The sequence below is a fragment of the Peromyscus maniculatus genome, chromosome 1 (assembly GCF_049852395.1).
Source record: "Peromyscus maniculatus bairdii isolate BWxNUB_F1_BW_parent chromosome 1, HU_Pman_BW_mat_3.1, whole genome shotgun sequence".
Classification (NCBI taxonomy): Eukaryota; Metazoa; Chordata; class Mammalia; order Rodentia; family Cricetidae; genus Peromyscus; species Peromyscus maniculatus.
Window position 1 is genome coordinate 135,765,420 of NC_134852.1, and position 18,783 is coordinate 135,784,202.

Below are 18,783 nucleotides of genomic sequence, written 5' to 3' on the forward strand. Positions count from 1 at the left end.
CTCCTCCCTCCCCTTGGAAAAAGCAGTGTGTGGAATAGAGAATGTTATTAGAAATGAGAATGGTACCATCTAAGGAAAGGTGGCACCTGCAAGTGCCTCAGGAAAGATGGCTCCAGGATGGAAGCAGCTTTTACCCCTGAGTGGGCAACAGCCGCATGGCCCTGGTCCTGCTGGCACCCCTGATGTGAGGACACTTGCTTCCCCGTCTGTGCTGTTACACTCTGGTCATCTAGGTCTGACAAAAGCAGTGGCTTCAACCTTACTAGGATTCATAGTCTGTGTTGCCCTGGGCCCTGCGTGAGTAATAGAAGTCCTTACACTAGCTTCATTGAAAAAGGGGAAATTGCAGCCTCACATTGCTGAAAACTTCAGAAGTAGGCAACATCAGTGTCTGGGTTAGGGTTTCTGTTGCTGTGATGAGACATCATGACAAAAAGCAACTTGGAGTGGAGAGGGTTTACTTCCCTTACTCTTCCACATCACAGTTCATCACTGAAGGCAGTCAGGGCAGGAACTCAAGTGGGGCAGGAACCTGGAGGCAGGAGCTGATGCAGAACTCATGGTGCTGCTTACTAGCTTGCTCCTTGTGGCTTGCCCGGCCTGCTTTCTTACAGCACCCAGGGCCACCAGCCCAAGGGTGGTACCACCTACAGTGGGCTGGGCCCTTCCACATCAAACATCAATAAAAAATTTGACCTCAGGCTTTCCCACAGGCCAATCTAGTTGGGGCATTTTTTCAAATGTGATTTCCTCTTTCTAAAGGACTCTAGCTTTTGTCAAGTTGCTGTAAAACTAGCCAGCATAATCAGGTATAGCTGCATCCAAGTGTTCAGACTCAGTTCCTCTGGACACCTCCTTTTCCTATGGCAATCCCTCTTCATGCATACAATTCCCTGTCTGTAGCAAGGTGGCTGCCAGCTACCCTAGGCTCACTGCATAAAGGCCAGTAAGTCTGTGCCAAGGGCTGGAATCAGAGAGCCTGGCAATGAGTTCTGGCTCCTCCATTGCTCAGGAAGCTTGGACACCATGGAGCCTTAGTTGTTTCATATGTAAGATGGTGATGGAAGCGGTACCAGCCAAACTGGGAACCAGGAACAGTACCTGACTTACTGTAGCCCTGAGAAAGTGGAGGGTGCTGCTTTCCCTCACCTTACCCTCCTCCTTCCTGCCAGTGCCTTCACTGTCAGCAGTTCTGGCGGTCTGGGAGTCAGCCAAGTCGAGTGCCCAGACTGAGACCCATCAGCCAGGTCACAAACGAGGAGTGAGGAGTCCCACGTTTACATAGTTAGAAAGGGATAACTTCCCAAAAGGAAATCAGTTTAGTATCACAGAAGACCAGAAAAAATATAGTGGGCAGGAAAAAGCCATCAAGCACATGGTCACTTTGCAACAGGAGTAATAGAGCTGACAGACACCAAGTGACGTCTCCACTCACTGTACTCAGCAGTGTTGTCCTGCTCTTCCATGTGGGAAGTCAGGTAGCCTAGCAGGTGTAGAGCCAAGCCAGTGTGCTACATTGTGCTGCCAGAGAAAGAGGTGCCAGCAGGAGGCCTTTTAGGGCACATTCTTAGCATCTGTCTCTGTATGTAGAATGGTGCTCAGCAGGCCTTCCTCTCCTAGTGATGCATGGGAGGTGGGAGAAACACCAGGCCCAGCCCAACTCTGGCCACAAGCTGGCTCTCTTCCATGCCACCTTTTCTCCTTTCCCCCTGACCTTATTGTAGGCTCATAGCTGCAATAAGGACCCTGGCCTGTATCCACTGTCTGGACAGGTCAGAGGGCAGAGGTGGCAATGGCCAGATGGCGTAAGACTCAGATGTTTTTGATCTCATACCTCTCCCAACCAAAGGAGTAGTTAACCGCAGTGGGTTCTGATCAGAGGCCATTAAAGTCATTGTGTATCTCCCCATCACACAGTCTCTACAGAAGTTGCTTCCAGGGACCCCATGGATATGAGAAGCTCAGGCTGTGTTTGGCATTTGTGTGCAACCTACACATTGTAGACTTACGTCATCTCTAGATGGCTTACAATCTCCAGTGCTGTGTGAATGTTCTGGAAGCAACTGTCAGGCTGTATTAAGGGTCTCTGTATGGAACTAGTCTCAGGCTGCAGTCATCTGAGAGGAGGAAGCTATGGTTGATACTCTCTATAAACAGTCAACATTTGTACTCTGGACAGCCTTTGCCATTCTCCTGAGCCTGACCTGAGGAAGACCTTGCCATTTTCATGGGTCTGAGGTATTGGGCTCTTTGAGATGGGCATGTTCATATCAACAGTACACACCCAGTCAGGAATTCATCTGCTTCCCCCAATAGAGAAATCTAACACTTCTAAGACAGCATCCTCAGGCCACTCATGTCTGACTGATGGAAAGAGTTGGCATGGCAGAGCAATCCAGGTCAGGGTCTGGGTGGGTCACACGGCCAAGGTTTGCATCCCAGCCGTACCACTTAATAGCTATGCCATCTCTGGATGTTTATAACCTCTCTGTGCCTCAGTTTCTTTCTCTACAGAATGGAGGTGCCATTTACCTCCTTGTGGAGTTGTAGAGATAATTGAGGGGATAATATATGTAGAGTTCTCAAAACAGAATCTGCAAACTCTGTGTTTTCAGTTTCTTTCTTCTGACCTAACTCTCTATTGACTGGCATCAGTGGAGTTGGAACAGGAGAAGTGGGCATACTGAGGACACCTGTAGAAGCCTGCACCATCTACATACATTTTTAGTCTTTTTCTAAGATTCTTTTGTTTGGTTGGTTGGTTTTGGTTTTTTAGTTTTTCAAGACAGGGTTTCTCTGTGTAGCCCTGGTTGTCCTGGAACTAGCTTTATAGCCCAGGCTGGCCTTGAACTCGAAGAGATCCTGCCTCTGCCTCCTGAGTGCTGAGATTAAAGGCGTGTGCCACCACTACTGGCTCAAGATTCTTAAACTAATGAATGCTGATTGTAGAGAAACATATATAAAACTATAAAAATGACTCTATTTTACTACCTAATCAATCTTGTTTTAAAATATTTTTAATTATGTTCATTTATTTGTATGTCTTATTATTTATGTCTTCATGCATGTTCATGCCATGGGGCACATGTGGAGGTCTGAGGACACCATTGCAGGAGGTGGTTTTCTCCATCTACCATATGTGAATCCAGTAGATCCAAACCCAGTTCCTTAAGCTTGGTAGCAGGCATCTTTGTCCACCAAGCCATCTTGTCAGCCTCGATCTTACTTGTTTTTGTATTTTCTTCAAGCATTTTCCCTACAGGATTACAAATACTTAAGAACTTTTTGGACCATCTCATCATTTAATTAGAGATAGTTGGAAAATGTCTATCTTCCATTATACACCCTAATTTAAAAATTTTGTATTTTATGTTGTTATATATATGGGTGTTTATACACCATGTGTATCCCTGGTACCCAAAGAAGACAGAAAAGGGCATCAAATCCCCTGAAACTGGAGTTATAGATGGTTGTGAGCTGCCATGTGGGTGCTGGGAATTGAACCCAGGTCTTCTGCACAAGCAGCAAGTGCTCTTAACTGCTGAGCCATCTCTCTCCCTCCAGCCTTAACCATTTTACTGATTGAAGTATAATTTATGTATAATGAAATAGACATCCCTTCTATGAACTTTTGTGTAAATGCACCCATATTCGCACTACCTACATCAAAATAGAGAACACACCTAGTGCCCAGAAGACTTCTTCATGAACCTTCTCAGCTAACATTTCTCCAAAGTAACCATGACCTGGACAATTTTGCCTGTTTGAACATCATATAAGACAAATCACAATGTATGTAATTTTTATGTCTGGTTTTTCTTTTAAATGTATCTATAAAGTTCATCTCTCTCTCTCTCTCTCTCTCTTCTCTCTCTCTCTCTCTCTCTCTCTCTGTCTTTCTCTCTCTCTCTCTCTGTGTGTGTATTTTATGTACTAGAAGTTTATTCCTTACCATTGTGAAGTAGACCTTCAGTTTTTCTTAGATAATTCAAGTTGCAAAGTAATTAGAATAGAATGTCATTACTAAAAATGTGTCCTTTGTATATTACCTAAATATACCCCCTGGTGCTGAGGAGGTGTCCCAGTGGGTAAGAGAGCTTGCTGTACAAGTATGAGGACTTGAGTTTGAGCCCCCAACACCCATGTAAATGTTCACATGTGTTATAACCTAAGCATTGTGGGGAGAGACGAGCAGATCCGGAGGACTGTTTGGACATCTAGCCTCACTGAAGTGTTGACTTGAGGTTCAGTGAGAGACTCTGCCTGAAGGGAAAGTGGTTTAAGACACCTGGCATCCTCTGCCCCCCACCCCCACCCCCATGCATATACTCCCTACCACATCCAGTGTACTCCTCATCTCATTCTCTTTCTAACTATTAGCAGTTTGATCAACTAGTTTTTTTTCTTTTCTTTTCTTTTTGAGATAGAATTTCACTCTGTTGCTCAAGATAACCTTGAACTCACTATGTGCCCCAAACCTACTTCAGCCTTTGAAGTGCTAGGTTGTACATATATACCAACACACCTGGCTCAGATGTTCATCTTTCCAGAGCTTCGTTTGTTTAAGTGTTTCTTTATTGTTCAGTCAAAAGTATATTTGGTCGCAAATAACAGAAAATCCAATTAAGAATGCCCTAAACCAGGCATTACCAACCTTTGTTTTTTTAAAAGGGCCAGAAAATAAACATTTTAATGTTTATGTTTATGTGCATATATAGTCTGTGTTACTCTTTTTTTTTTTTTTTTTTTTTTTTGGACAGGGTTTCTTTACATAAACCTGGCTGTCCTGGAACTCACTCTGTAGATCAGACTGGCCTCAAACTCAAAGAGATCTGCCTACCTCTGCCTCTCAAGTGCTAGAATTAAAGGTATGTGCCACCACACCCCTCAGTTACTCAATTCTGTCACTAAATACAAAGCAGCCTTAATGAGTGTGACTGTGTTCCAATACAACTTTATTTATAAAAATATGTGGCTGGCCAGTTTTAATCTGATTGACATTTGCAGGCCTTTAGCCTAAATAATAGGATTCACTTGGCTTTTGTGGTAAAACTGCCAATAGCCTTATGAGAAAAACTTAATTTTCACTTCTAACAAGAAACTATAAAAGCTCATCTGATTCAAACCTCCCCCTTTATCCTTCTGGTCATAATAAATATTGTTATTGGGTTGTTTTGCTTCTTATTAATTAATTTATTTATTGACTTCTTTCCAGAAAGGGTCTCACAACTTAGGATCCTTCTGTCTTGGCCTTAAATTACCAGAAAAACAAACAGGACAGTTATGTGCCATTGGATATAGCTTAAGTATGTCATAAGGGTTCTGTTTACATCACTATGTTTTTCTCTGGTTATTTTTCATGATTATTAAATTGGCCCCTCATCTTCCTGTTGTTTTCCTGGACGTTGGATGATTGTAAATATGTACCTTGATTGCCTGTCTTTTCTCTAGATCTCACCATCTTATTTTTTGAGACAGGGTCTCTCACTGAACCTGAAGCTCGTCGTCGTTAGCTATTTAGCTAATGAGCTCCAAGGATCCATATGTTTTTGCACTCCCTATCCCAGTACTGGGCTTGCAGCCCTGCACAGCCATGGCTGGTTTTTACATTTGTGCTAGGAATCGGAATTCAGGTCCTTCTGCTGTGCAGCAGGTACTTGGTGTCTGAGCCATCCCCCAGCCCCCGTGCTGTTGACTTCAAGCCCTGTCTTCTTTCTTCCCTGTGTGCTTTCCTTCAGTCCTGCTTCCCCTCCCAGTGCCTCTCCTCGTCTGGGGTCTTTCCCTTCCCAGTGCAATCTATCTCTAACCTTCCTCAGTTCATCTCTAACCTGTCAAAATTGTCCTGAACTGATATTCCATCACCCATTTCTTTTGTTTGTCATCCTCAGACTTTATGAACAGCCTCTAACAGCCATTGACAAAATTATGGCCTGGGATGGGACCAAGGACAAAGTCCCATGGCATGCCACCCTTCCTAGGAAGAGTAATTTAGATGGCTAGATAAGATGATTAATTTGTCCAGTTCCTGTAATAGTATGTCCTCGTGGCTTGATTATGATAATATTAGCAGCCACATGGTGGGTGTTATTTACCATGGCTAGGCACTGAGGTAAGTGTTTTCCATGTAATGCTGGTATTTCTTACGGTACTTTTGCTAAGTATTGTGTTACTCAGGACTTGGATTAAAAAATAATAATAACACTATCTGGAGGTGCAAAAGGGGACTGGGCACGACAATGCAAGGCTCTGAAGAGGGGTGGCTCTCAGAAGCCCAGAGCAGGGTGTGTGAGGTCATGAGCAGATGGACTGCAGGCTCCCAGGACACCATCTCTCTGCAGCTCTTATTTTGATAGCTCAGTCTTACTGCAGCCTTCTTCATGCTTGGGGCCAGCCAGCTTTCTGGCTTACTTTCTTATCTCTCATTTTCCCTTTTTCTCTTGAGACAAGGTCTTGCCATCTAGACCTCACTGGTACTTACTCTGTAGCCCAGATGGACCTTAAACTCATCTAATCCTCCTGCCTCATCCTTCCAAGTGCTGGGATTACAGGAAGGCACCACCGTGACTAACTTAGCTTTCCTGATTTCTTAGTTCATTTGGCAGAAAATTCAGTGACTTCTAAATTCGTTTACTCCTTTCATGAGAGTAGCCAGGCTCTAATCCCAGCACCCAGGAGGCACAGGCAGGAAGATCAGGGCTACATATTGATGGAGGGAGGGAATAAAGCAAGGAGGGAGGGAGGGAGGGAGGGAGGGAGGGAGGGAGGGAGGGAGGGAGAGAGAGAGAGAGAGAGAGAGAGAGAGAGAGAGAGAGAGAGAGAGAGAGAGAGAGAATATCAGCTTCTTAGGCCTTCTAATCTAAACTTCCCAGGATTATTGGCTCACTCTGGTGTCTGTTGCTCCTGGGCCACCCACAGCCAGCAACATGGTCACAGGTCCTGACCTGGCTTCCAGGAATCTTAGGCTGTGACCTTGTGACTGACAGGACAGGGTGAGTCCACAGTCCAGCTGTTTGTTTTAGTTTGACAAATGAAAGGTCCTCAGGCTAGCTGTGGTGTCAGGGAGGGCTAACCAATACCTGAGGCCTGTGACATCAGCCCCTGTCATTTGTGCTCAGTGGGAGCCATGGTCATTTCTTTCTGGAGCTTGCTTGGCACCTTGTCTTTGCGGAAGTCTCAGGACTTCCAGTGTCATGGAGGCACTGATGTAAAATTCCCATCCTAGACCTTGGAGTCGGTGAGGCTAGGCTCCAGCTCACACTCTGCCTCCCCGCTTCTACAACTGGAAAACAGAGAGAATAACAATGGCTGCTTTACAGTTGGGATGATCCGGTGACCTAACGCATGCAAAGCCCTTGGCAAATCCTCCGCCCATCACAGAGCAATGGACCCTATTAACCATGCCATGGTGGGGAAAAGGCCCGGGTCCAGGGAAGAAAGCTTTGGCCTGCAGCACGGGGACCTCAGAAAGAGATGTCACTGAAGCAGCATTAGTGGGTGGAAAGGGGGATCAGGAGAACAGATTCAGCCCAGCTGTAAGCAAGAGCTCAGGGGCCACAAGCAGTCAGTCCTCTGTTGAAGAGAGGACAGCACACAGGGTTGATGTGGCCACTTATGTGGTCTGGGCTTCATAGTGAAGATCGTCCATTCATTCATCCATCCATCCATTCATTCATTCATTCATTACCAAATGTATGTGCTGAGTGCCCGCTATGTGCTAGGCACTCGTCTAGGAAACAGATGTATTCTTGGATATATGCCCTCATGATTGGAGGCAGACTCTGAGCAATAAATAAAATATGAAGGGCATCAGAAAAAACAAAGTGGGGTGGAAGCAACATGGAGTGCAGAAGTTGTTAGGTCAGGCCTTGAGGAAGTCCCAATTGAAGAATGAGCTTAGAGGAAGGAAGTGATAAACCAAAAGGTCTCTGGGAAACAAGAGAACTGCAGAGGGAACAGAATGGGCTAGAGCAGTGGACCCAGGTGAGCCACTGTGGGGTCCCAGCCACTGTGGTGGCTGTTTGGGGGCAGCATTGGTGGGTGCTGGGAAGGGGTTGGTGGCTGTGTTGTTGGGTAGGTATAGGTGGGAGAGAATAAGATGAGAGGAAATGGAAGGAGTGGAAGTCTTGAGCAGTCAACTAAAGGTGGGAGAGGTTTCGAGGGAATGGCAGGAGGTGGCCCGGAGCAGGGTATGGGCGTCTCCATCTTACCATTGCAGAGGGCACAGCAATGGTACTCTGCAGGCTATCTGAACAGAAGAGCCACTGACCCTATTTACTTATTTACTTATTTTGGAGGAGAGAGGGTGATTTGACTTGTTATTCAAATACTGCATGAAACTAGCTAGCCTCCTTACGGATAAAAACTCACTGTTCACCAGGCTGAAATGCTGATCACTTTTCCCATCCTTCCCTAACCCCTCCTGGAGTAACTGTTGCCACTGAAACCTGGCATGTGTTCTTCTAGACTTTTCTCCATGTGTGTGCAGGGCTGAGTGGCCCACAAAGTAGGTGTAGCATTTGTGGTGGTCTGGACTTGGTGTTTAGCATGGACAGTGTCCCTCTGAAAGCACTGTTTTATAGTGTGTGCTGCAAGTTGTGATTTGTCCTCACTGCCTGAATGAACTCTGCTTCAAACCTATCCTAGGTGGCTTTTGGCTCATGTTTTTGAACAGATTATAAAAGGGCAAAATATTTGCTGAATTTTTAAAAAGATAACTTTCATCTAAAAACAGGGCATGGTGGCTCATAACCGTAATCCCCGCACTTGAGAAGCTGAAGCAAAAGCTAGCCTGGGCTACATCGTGAGTTCTAGGCCAACTCGGGGCCACAGAGGGAAACCCTGTCTCAAAAATCAAACAAACAAAGAGGACTAACAGGGACAGACATACTGCAGAGAAAGTTTAGCTGTCCCCTCTGGAGGACATCAGGGTGTTTTCACCTAGCCTTTGGTACTTTTTCCTAGGGTACCTGAGTCTTTTTCAGTTGGTTTCTGGGGAATAGAAAGGCCCAGTCCCAGCAGATCAAGCAATATAGGGTTTTGTTTTTCCTATTTCAATGGATTCTACTCCTTTGTTCCTTGAGTGCCTGTGTGAGCTGCCAGGGGTACAGCAAAGGACTCACTCATCTGGTTGAGAGCAGGCTCTTATAAAGACCTTGTTCCTTCCTGTTAGATGGAGTGAACAGGAGGTCCAGAGGTCATGAAGGTGCTGGGCTGCTCCCACCCATAAGCTTATGTTCCTTGCAGGATAAACACTACCTTGGGGCCAGACAGACCCTGAGTCCTTCCTTTCTGAAGGCAGAGCAGCCTGCAAGCCTGACTTCTTTCCTGCCAGCTTCTGCCATTCCTAGACTGCCTCTCCAGCTTGCAGCCACCCCTTTGGTAACAGGCCAGTAGCACGTTAGGAAGCACTATTTTGATTAGAGCAGGCCAACTACCCTGTCACCAGTTCCCTTATCCCCTGCTGATGTTCCACATCCTGCCTTCTGGTACCAACCTGATAGATACCATTCTATGCTGCCACTGTGACAACAACACTTTCAAGGGTTGGTGCACAGCCTCAGGCTGTGATTGTCACTCTCCAGGCTGCCTGATTTGAAGGTGCGATGGCAGTCCCTTTCTGAGAGGCAGACTCAATCCTACCCCAGCTGCTTTCCATGAGATAGTCTGCCCAGTCGCTTCCTGTGTGAAAAGGAAAGTTGGCATCTTAAAAAAATTATGTCGGCTGAGGAGATGACTTCGTGGGAAAAGTGCAAATTTGAGGACCAGTGTTTGAATCTCCACCACACATGTAAAAATCAGGCATGTGGTGTGCTTCTGTAACCCCGGTGCCCAAGGGTGCAGAGACAGGAGGTTCCCTGGGACTTGCTTGCCAGTCAGTCTAGCTGAAATGGTGAGCTTCATGTTTCAAAAACGAAGGTAGACACATACCTTTAACACCACTATTCATGAGGCAAAGGCAGGCGGATCTCTGTGAGTTCAAGTCCAGCCTGATCTATATAGAGAGCTCCAGGCCAGCTAAGGTTACATAGTGATACCCTATCTCAAAAGAAAACAAAAACCTATGGTGGAGAATGATTCTTCCACTTTTAAGATTCTACCTCTGGAGGGAACTGTCAATTTTGGAGACTCTCCAGTTCCTTCCTTTCCTCCTGTAACACCAGCTCCAGGGGGTCTCACAGCACTGACTTCCTTGACACCTGCCTTCATGTGTACATGCCCACCCAGGAACACACACGCGCACACACACACACACACACACACACACACACACACACACACACCAACAGCAGAACCGTAGCCACCCCTCTCAGTGTGCACAGCCAGCTTCTTCCTGTCAGCCTGCTGCCATTTTTAAGCAGGCCTCACAGCCCACGGTCCTGCTTCCCGCAAGCCCGGCCCCTCAAATATCAAATGTAGATCCAGGAACTGGGGCCTTTGTGATATACACCTCCATGGCAACTATATTTCAGATTAAAAATTGGAGACCATGGTCTGAGGAGTTAATTGCATTTTAGGGACTTATGAGTGGACATTTGAATCTGGGTCATTGTGGGAAATCCTGGCTAAATCAGGATTAACCATGAAATGCACTGGAGGGCAGCCTTTGATGTAATAAGTCTCGGGCCTGTCCTAGGAGCCTCAAGGTCAAGGAGGAATCACAAACTATCTTAGGACCCCAAGTTTGATAACATCCCCTCCCACTTCTGTTCCTAGGCCTTGGTCAGAAAAGTCCCTTCCACCTCCTGCAGGCCTCTAACACCTGTCTGAGTGTAGGATAACCTCTGCCTGCACCCAGTACCCCCAAGGCTTCCTAACACTCCTACCCTCTACTCAGGCAAGCCCTCTATGGCTTCCTCTTAGGTTGGTATTAAGGGCAATTGTCCTTGCTTTGGTCACATGGTCCTTGTAGTCTGCTACTCTCAGTCCTGTGACATACTTTGCAACTTTGTCCTCATGGTGGCAGGCCCTTGGGTGCCCCTGTTCCTTCTAAGTGTTCTTGCTCACCTGTGGTCTTGGTCTGGATTGTTAAGACCCTCTTCTCCACACATACCAACTAGCCCGCTCAGACACAGCTTTCACCAGCAAGAAGCTCCTTAGACCCCCATATAGTCACCTCTCCTTTCCAAGTCACTGGTAATGTTGTCTCACATTGATGCATGCATTGGTGTGTGGATGTGGGAAGTAGATTGTCTGTCTTCCCTGACAGACAACCAGTTCCATAAAGGAAGTTCCTAATTTGCAGGCAGGTCAGCGGACAAAGAAGGGAAAGACTGACCTGCCACATTTATAGTCTCGGATAGGTATTACTTCATATGAAAGCTGGTGCTATCTTTTTTTGGAGTGTTTTGTGCTTCTAGGGCTCAAACCACAGACTTCCCACGTGGTAAGCTATTGTCTACCACTGAATTACTTGTCTAGCCCTTCTTAGTTTATTTTGAGGTAAGGTCTTGTTACATTGCCCAGGCTGGACTCAAACTCATGATACCTCTGCCTCAGCCTCCAGAGTAGCTGGGATTTGGGTGCCAATGATTGGTTTTGAGCCTAAATCTAGTGTGGGTCCCCAGGTCCTAGTGCTTTCCCCTAGATGTGCACAAGATCTTGGCACCTGCCATTGGTTAACCATAGTCTTCAAGCATGCTTCCATGTCAGAAGGCCAGGGCTCTCACTGTCTCTGTGGTCAAATAGCATGTTCTGACCATGTTCCATCCCTGCTCCAAGATGGACCCCAGGGTCTCTTCACATTGTGCTTTCACATGCACTGTTCTTTCCTGCATGCCCTTCCACCCCACTTTCCTCACCTAGTGAGTTCCTTTTGGACTCAGTGCCATGGGCTCCCACCAAACCACCATAGGCAATGCCAGGCTCTGCATTCTGCTTACTGCTGCATGGCACAAGCACCTTGTGTTACTACCACATTGCATGGGAGCAATTGTTCCTGTTTCCACCTCTCAGATCTCTGCAAACAGGCTTTTATCTTATCTTCCTCTCTTTCCTCTTCTTCCTCCTCCTTCCTTCCTTTCCACAAATACTCTGTCAGCTCCTTGTATATGCCAGGAACCAGCAGCCCACACTGAAAGATAGAGCGCTGAGCCTGTGAGGACCACCTCTGTCCTTGGAGTTGGGCATCCATAAGGTGAAGCCATAGGAGAATGAACAGATATTTAGAATGAGAACCACCAGGCTGGAAGGATGGGGTGGGTCAAAAGACTGGGGTCATAGGAAACAGCCTAGAAGAGCTGCTCACCAAGCAAGCTCACACTTCCTGTGGAGGGCATTCTAGGTAGGAGAGGCAGCAAGGGCAGCAGTCTGGAGAGTAGAGCAGACTTCCCTGAAAAATGGCCAGAAGGATATATGGCTCATGGGTGTAGTGGGAAGATGGAATGAGGCCCACGGAGAGTGCTGGCAGCACATGACTGGCATTAATCTCTGTCTCCAGCCTGATGCCTGGCTGGAAGAGAAGCACGGGCAACAGTGGTAGGGTTAATAGGAATGCCCTCCCCCATTTCTCCTTGCTTTAAGGTCTGGTGGTGGCCCCCAGGGTGGGCTAGGAGTGCTCAAGATTGTCTTCTGATAGAGTCCCTGACTGGGAAAGTATTGGGGTGCCGGCAAGGCAGGTGGAGACTAAGATGGGAGTCTAGAGAGGGACATTGCCACCCTGGTCATCTTTCTTCCCCATCAGGCCAAGGGAGCATTCCAGCAGGACTCCAAAGCTTTAGGACGTGAACTATAAAAGCATCACTATAAAAGTCTCACTGGAATGTCAGTGCAGGGATGCAAAAGTAGCCCTCCTTCCTTGGCAGTCAAAGGCTGTGTTCAGTGCAAGCCTGAGTTCCCTCCCTCCCTCCAGAGCACTGCTGGGAACTTTGGCCTCAACTGCAGGTCCTTACCAACTCAGGACTGGGTGCCAGAATGTCAAGTCTGTCAAACCCTCCAACAGCTTCCTGGCCACCTCAGCATAAGGTCCTGGGCTTCCTCGTGAGCTTCATGGAGGCCTGAGTCTGGCTTCTTCTGGTCTGGCCACCTGCTGTTACCTACCCTACCTGTCTCACTGGCCCTTGTCATGTTCCTGTCTGACAGCATCTGCATCCCACCACCTAGATGCCTACTTTTCCAGAGACCTTCAGTGTCAACTTCTTATAGGTCATCTCACCAAAGAGGCTTTCTTTCTTAAAAAACATTTAAATTTTTTAAATTTTTATTTTATAGTATGTGTCTGTGTGAGGGACTTGTGCACCAAAGTGTAGTGTCCTTCAGGACCAGTAGAGGGCATTGGATTCCCCTGGGGCCAGAGTTACAAGTAGTTGTGAACTGCCTGATATGGATGCAAAGAATGGAACTTGGGTGCTCTGGAAGAGAGTGTGCTGTCTAACCACTGAGCCACCTCTCCAGCCTCCGAAGAGGCCTTCTTGAGCCACTTGCAGAAACAGCCCTCCTGCCTGCCGGCACTCCTGCTCACTGCCTCCCCCTCTGAACTGTGAGCCCCAACTGCTGCTGCTCTATCCCAACACCTTAGATGCACACCAGGCCAAAGTAGGTTCTTGTAGAATATTGAAGAATGCGTGGATTTGTGAATGGGAGTTAGCTCCACCCTGCATGGGCAGGGCGTTGGTGTGTGAGTGGGGTGTCTTGCCTAGAGGGTCCGGTTTAAGCAGGTCTGTATTTATACCCACAGTTGCCTTCTGTTTATGGGGTGCTTATATTTTCCACTTACAGCTCTGATAGAAGATTCCCTTTAAAATAAACTCACTGAAGGTTTTTAAATCCTCTGCCTTCACCAGACTAGAAGGTAATTTATAATCCATGTGACAATTTTACAAGAGAACTTTTCTGAGACTAAAAAAAATAAATAAATAAACATGAATTTTTTTCTATCAGATGTGGGTTGAAAATGATTCCTCAGATGGCTATAGGGAAGATTTTCCCCCCCATAAAAATACAGTATCCTGAGGTATGGAGTCCTGGAGGAAACCCCGGATTCCAGATCTGCGTGGATACTGTAACTCCTGAGCCAAGTGTGAAATCTCCAGGTCCGGTTAACAGGTAGCTGTGATGCATAGCTGGGAGGCAATGGCAGCCTGAGTTAGTCCAACACCTTTGTTTGCTTGCCCTGAGGAGTCTGTAGGAGACGGCAGGAGAAACCTTGTTTTCTTCTTGTTGTTCTGTTTCATACCACCTTTAGGGGGCAGTCTCAGCTGCTGCTTTAAGTTTCATTGCTATGCTTCTGTTTGTGCTGCAGGCATATTGGATATAGAGGATTTTTGAGAATAAGAGCCTGTCCAGTGGGTTAGTAAATGTGAAACATAGGCTTAGAGTTTTGACATTCAACTAATATGCGTGGAGAGCTCAGCACCCAACATTAGCCCATGACAGAATCTCCAGGAAAATAGAGAAGTTGGACCTGGGTGGGTTTTGAAGGAAGAATAGGAGTTGTGTATTATAAGATGCACGTAGTCATCCTTATTATGGGCATATGGACATTAAGAACATTTATCATATCTGGGCGGTGGTGGTGCACACCTTTAATCACAACACTCGGGAGGCAGAGGCAGGTAGATCTCCAAGTTCGAGGCCTGCCTGGTCACAAGTTCGAGGACAGCCAGGGCTACACAGAAAAACCATCTTGAGAAACAAAACAAAAGAATATTTATCATAAACCTCAAGGTATGTCTTAGTACTAGTGTGCTTGGCTAACATGTAGGAGGCCCTAGGCTTGGCTACCAGCATCACCAAAAACCCAAAGCAAAGCAAAGCAACCCAAAAAGCATTCATTAAAGTATTGCTTAATCATCTACTGAATGCTCCTCTGAACCCTCCAACATGGCACAGGCTTTGGAAAAGCATTAGCTTTTCTGCCGTCCTGTCCAGAATGAAGATCTAAGCTGTATTTCCACAGTGCAAACTGGCTTGAGTAAAGAGAGGAGTGTAGCTGGGCATGGTGACGCATGCCTGGAACGTCAGCTGTCAGGCAGAGCTAAGAGGGTTGCCAGTCAAGGCCCGTCATGGGTCACAGAGAAAGTTCTAGGTCATCATGGGTTATAGAGCATGAGCCCATCTCACAAAAGGAAGGGAGGGAAAGGAGAAAGGGAGGGAAGAGAGAAGGGGGGAAACAAGGAGGAAGAGAGAGAAGGAGAAGGAAGAAGAGGAGGGTGCCACATTCTTTCTTTTATTAACAAAAATGAAAGCTACCTGAAGTGGTAGAGCGGCAGTTCTAGGAGCCAGGATATGAAGAGTTCTGTACATTAGGTCCGGGACCGCTCTGGTCTCAGGCATCCACTGGTGTGTGGGAATTTATCCCCATGGGTAGAGGGCACCAACCGTATGCTGTTGTTTGAGCCTGACAGACTAGAGGTGACGAGAGAGGAGAGGGGCTTTGACGAGTCTCTAAGAACTGGGGCCTGGCCTCACCCTCCGAGGCCCTTCTGCTCTCCTTTGCTGTTGCATTTGTACGTTTTGTAATGATTCTCTGTCTCTCTTTTGGGCTCTGGATGCCTTGAGAGCCAGTGCAGGTTGTGGACTCTTCCCAGAAGAGTCCTTTGTGTGGGTGTTCCCAGAAGCCCCTGCAGGGATCTGACTGGTGTATGGCTGTCGAATGGTTGCAGTGCAATGTCCCAGTGGCACAGTGGCAAGGGGTACCATTCACATGGTTCACATGATACATGCTGTGAACGGAGCCTGTGCAGTGTAGCCCCTGTGTGGCAAGTTATTATCAGTATATCCACAGGCTGGGCTTCCATTAAACCGTGGTTATGGGGCTGTGGGTAAAAAGCTCTTGCCTCACAAGCCCGGAGACCTGAGTTCAACCCTCAAAGCCTGCTTAAAGGTGGATGGAGAGAATCAACTCTATATAGTTCTTCTCTGACCTCAATGCATGTGCTGTGGCATGTGTGCCCTCCCCACACACATCATGCACACAGACACAATAATAAATTTAAACCCCTAAAGTGTATATAAGGGTGCCAGCCCCATAGCAAGTACCCCACAAATGTTGGTTGAAAGTAGAGAGGATGAACTTGACCCTTTCTAGTTCCATTCCATTGTTGCTGGCTTACATATTCACCCCTTCACTTTAAAAATAAGGAAATAAAACTGCTGTGTGAAGTATGCATCTAAGTTGTCTGCCTTCGGTTTCTCTAACAGAGTACCTGAAACCGGGTAACTTAGAAAGAAATGGAGCTTATGTGGCTCTGGGTTCTGGAGGCTGGGAAGTCCAGGGCATGGCAGCAACTTCAGGCAAGGAGCACCATAACATAATGGAAGGCGGAAGGTCGAGCAAGTGAGCACGTGGAAACAGAAACAAATAGACCAGGCCGCCTGCTTCTGTAACAGCCCAGTCTCACAATAGTGATTCGGTCTCACAGGAGCTCATTCACGCATTGCTTGAGTGATACCAATCCCTCCACAAGGTGGAGCTCTTGTGGGCTGTACACTTCATAAGCCCATCCCCTCACCACCATTGCTGTGGAAAGCAAATTCCAATCAAATATCAGAAGGGACAGACCACATCGGAGCCATAGCAACCTCTGTTCTGCAGGCAGCATTGATTTGGAACCAGGCCTAGACTCCAAGGCCCAGGCTCCGAGACGGTCAGACTTTCAGGCCAGGGTCTACTGAATGGTTTGGGGGAAAGCTGAGGTGGAGGGTCTCGCTTATTCAAGTATGACCCGCAGCTTGGTTAGAGACCTACAGGGCCTCCCAGCCATCCCAAATCAGAGCTACCCTGTCGCCACAATCTCCAAGTGACCAGCATTTGAGAAGTGGGGGCTGGAAGAAGGGAAGCTGGCTGGATGACCTTGTCTATGCCTCTTGGGTGGTACCTGTCTCGTGGTGGAAGAGAACAGATACATTCTGGAGAGGGTCTGAGGTAAAAGCCCATGCATCCTGGCATACACTTATATCTCTTTGAAGTCTGGATTTCTTCTAAAAATGCCACAGAATGTTTCATTCAGTAACATAATGTATCAATGGTCTCTTTAATATTTCAAAATGGTTATGTAATTTGCTATGGAGTCAGTGGTGTTTTGGAATATGTACGGGATGAATTTCCTTGTTTCTTAAATAGGGTGATAATAACTACCCCAAGAAGGGCTACAGAGACCAAAAGAGAAGGCTAGCTGTAGTAACTCTTCCCCAGAGTCAGGATGCTACAAGGCTCTCTCTCAGTGCTAAGGTCTTCTGTGCTTTCCTGCATGCAGGGAGGAGCCAGGCTCAGTCCCAGGGGCATGAGGAACCTCTTGAGGCAGCTCGGAAAGCCAGAGAGATCTACCAGTTTTAAAATTTTCTTCTAATTTCATAATGTCCCCTTTGTACTATTGCTCACTGGCCAGGCAGCCAGGTTAGCTAGAATGAAGCTCAGGTGAAACTCAGGTTTGAGGGGCTGGAGATATGGCTTGGAGTTATTGCCTAGTGTAGGGTCTTGCTTGTTTAAATGTAGTCCCCGGGCATCAGCTGGGAGCTGGTTAGGGAAGCCCACAGGGCCTTCCCTTCCTCCTGAGAGAATCTCAGGGTCCCAAGGTGACGTGTGTTCACACCATCACTTGAGAGGCAGGAGGCTGGGAGAAATAAGGCTTGCTGGATAAAAGGAAAACTATGGGTGACAGGGGAAGAGGCAAGAAGATGGCAGCGACCTGGGGTTTGCAGGACATGGGGGGAGAAAGGGGATTCGGCCGTTAGCATAGTCTGTGAGCGGCTGCTGTGTTTCCATCCCAGGGGCCCCAGTGCCTGGTGACGGGAGAGGTGGAGATGGAGAGGGAAGTAAACAGTTGTTTAACGTTGTCCGTAGCTCAAGGTGGAGGAGGAAGGTTGGTTAGAGAAGGCCCAGGCAGAGAGCTGTACAGGAAGGGGTCTTAGGCCTGTGGATGCCAAGGGAGAGCCAAGGGAGGACAGAGAGGAAGCAGTGGGCGCCCCTGGCTGGGCATCCAGCAAGCGTGGAGATAGGGGCGAGTGCACAGATGCTCCTCTACTCACCCAGTGTTACATCCCAACAAGCATGGTACAAACTGGAAATACCTTAAGCTGAAAAATGCGCAAAGAGCCAGGTGTGATGGTGCATGTCTCTAATCCCAGCACATAGGCTGAGACTTGCAGGACTGCTGCAAGTTCAAGGCCAGACTGGACTATGTCATGAGATCCAGGCTAGCCTGGACTATGAAGTGAGTCTCATCACATATGCATGCATGCAAACATACATACATACATACATCTGCTTGGGCTTTCTCTAGCCAACCTTCCTCTTTTGCTCTCAGTTATAGATACTAAGCATTTATCTGCCTCTCCCTCCATATATATATATATAGGTTGTTATTTGTATGTTTAGTATATATTAATAATACTGTAATAAAATATCTAAGCCAAGCAAGGTGGCACACACCTGTAATCTCACTACTTAGGAGGTTGAGGCAAGAGGGTAACAAGTGCAGAGTCTGCTGGGGCTGTCATCTCCAAAAAACAAACTATACGATTGTTGTAGGCTGAGTTCTGATAGTATATCAGATTATATGGCACAGTGCTTAACAGCCATTTGGACACAGAGGACAGAATGTTGTGTGAAGCTTCAAGGCAACACATGAACTGACAAATGAATTGTCCAGATACTCCTTCGGACATGGGTGGGTCCAGGTCTCAGAGTGAGTGTTAGGAATCTGTTTCTCTCCATCACTTGACTCTGCTGTTTTTGCTACTGTTATTCTCAGGCTTCCCCAGACAGACCTGGACCCCCAAAGGAAGGAACAGCTCCTTCCTGGGAGTATCAGCAAAGTCCCAAGGTTGACTTGTCTTGTTCCCCCC

The 18,783-nt window shown here is 47.1% G+C and overlaps 1 protein-coding gene across 7 annotated transcripts in view; it reads left to right on the forward strand.

Moving 5' to 3' along the window:
• Katnip (katanin interacting protein) overlaps positions 1 to 18,783 on the forward strand; it is a 173,879-nt gene that overhangs the window by 32,669 nt on the left and 122,427 nt on the right. Inside the window, exon 1 of one of the 7 annotated variants that reach the window (XM_076552012.1) lies at positions 16,735 to 16,861. The exons of the other annotated variants lie outside the window; for them this stretch is intronic. The gene's annotated coding sequence lies outside the window, so the exon portion shown is untranslated. Of the gene's footprint in view, positions 1 to 16,734; positions 16,862 to 18,783 lie in introns of those variants that run through there. 7 annotated transcript variants of the gene reach the window in all.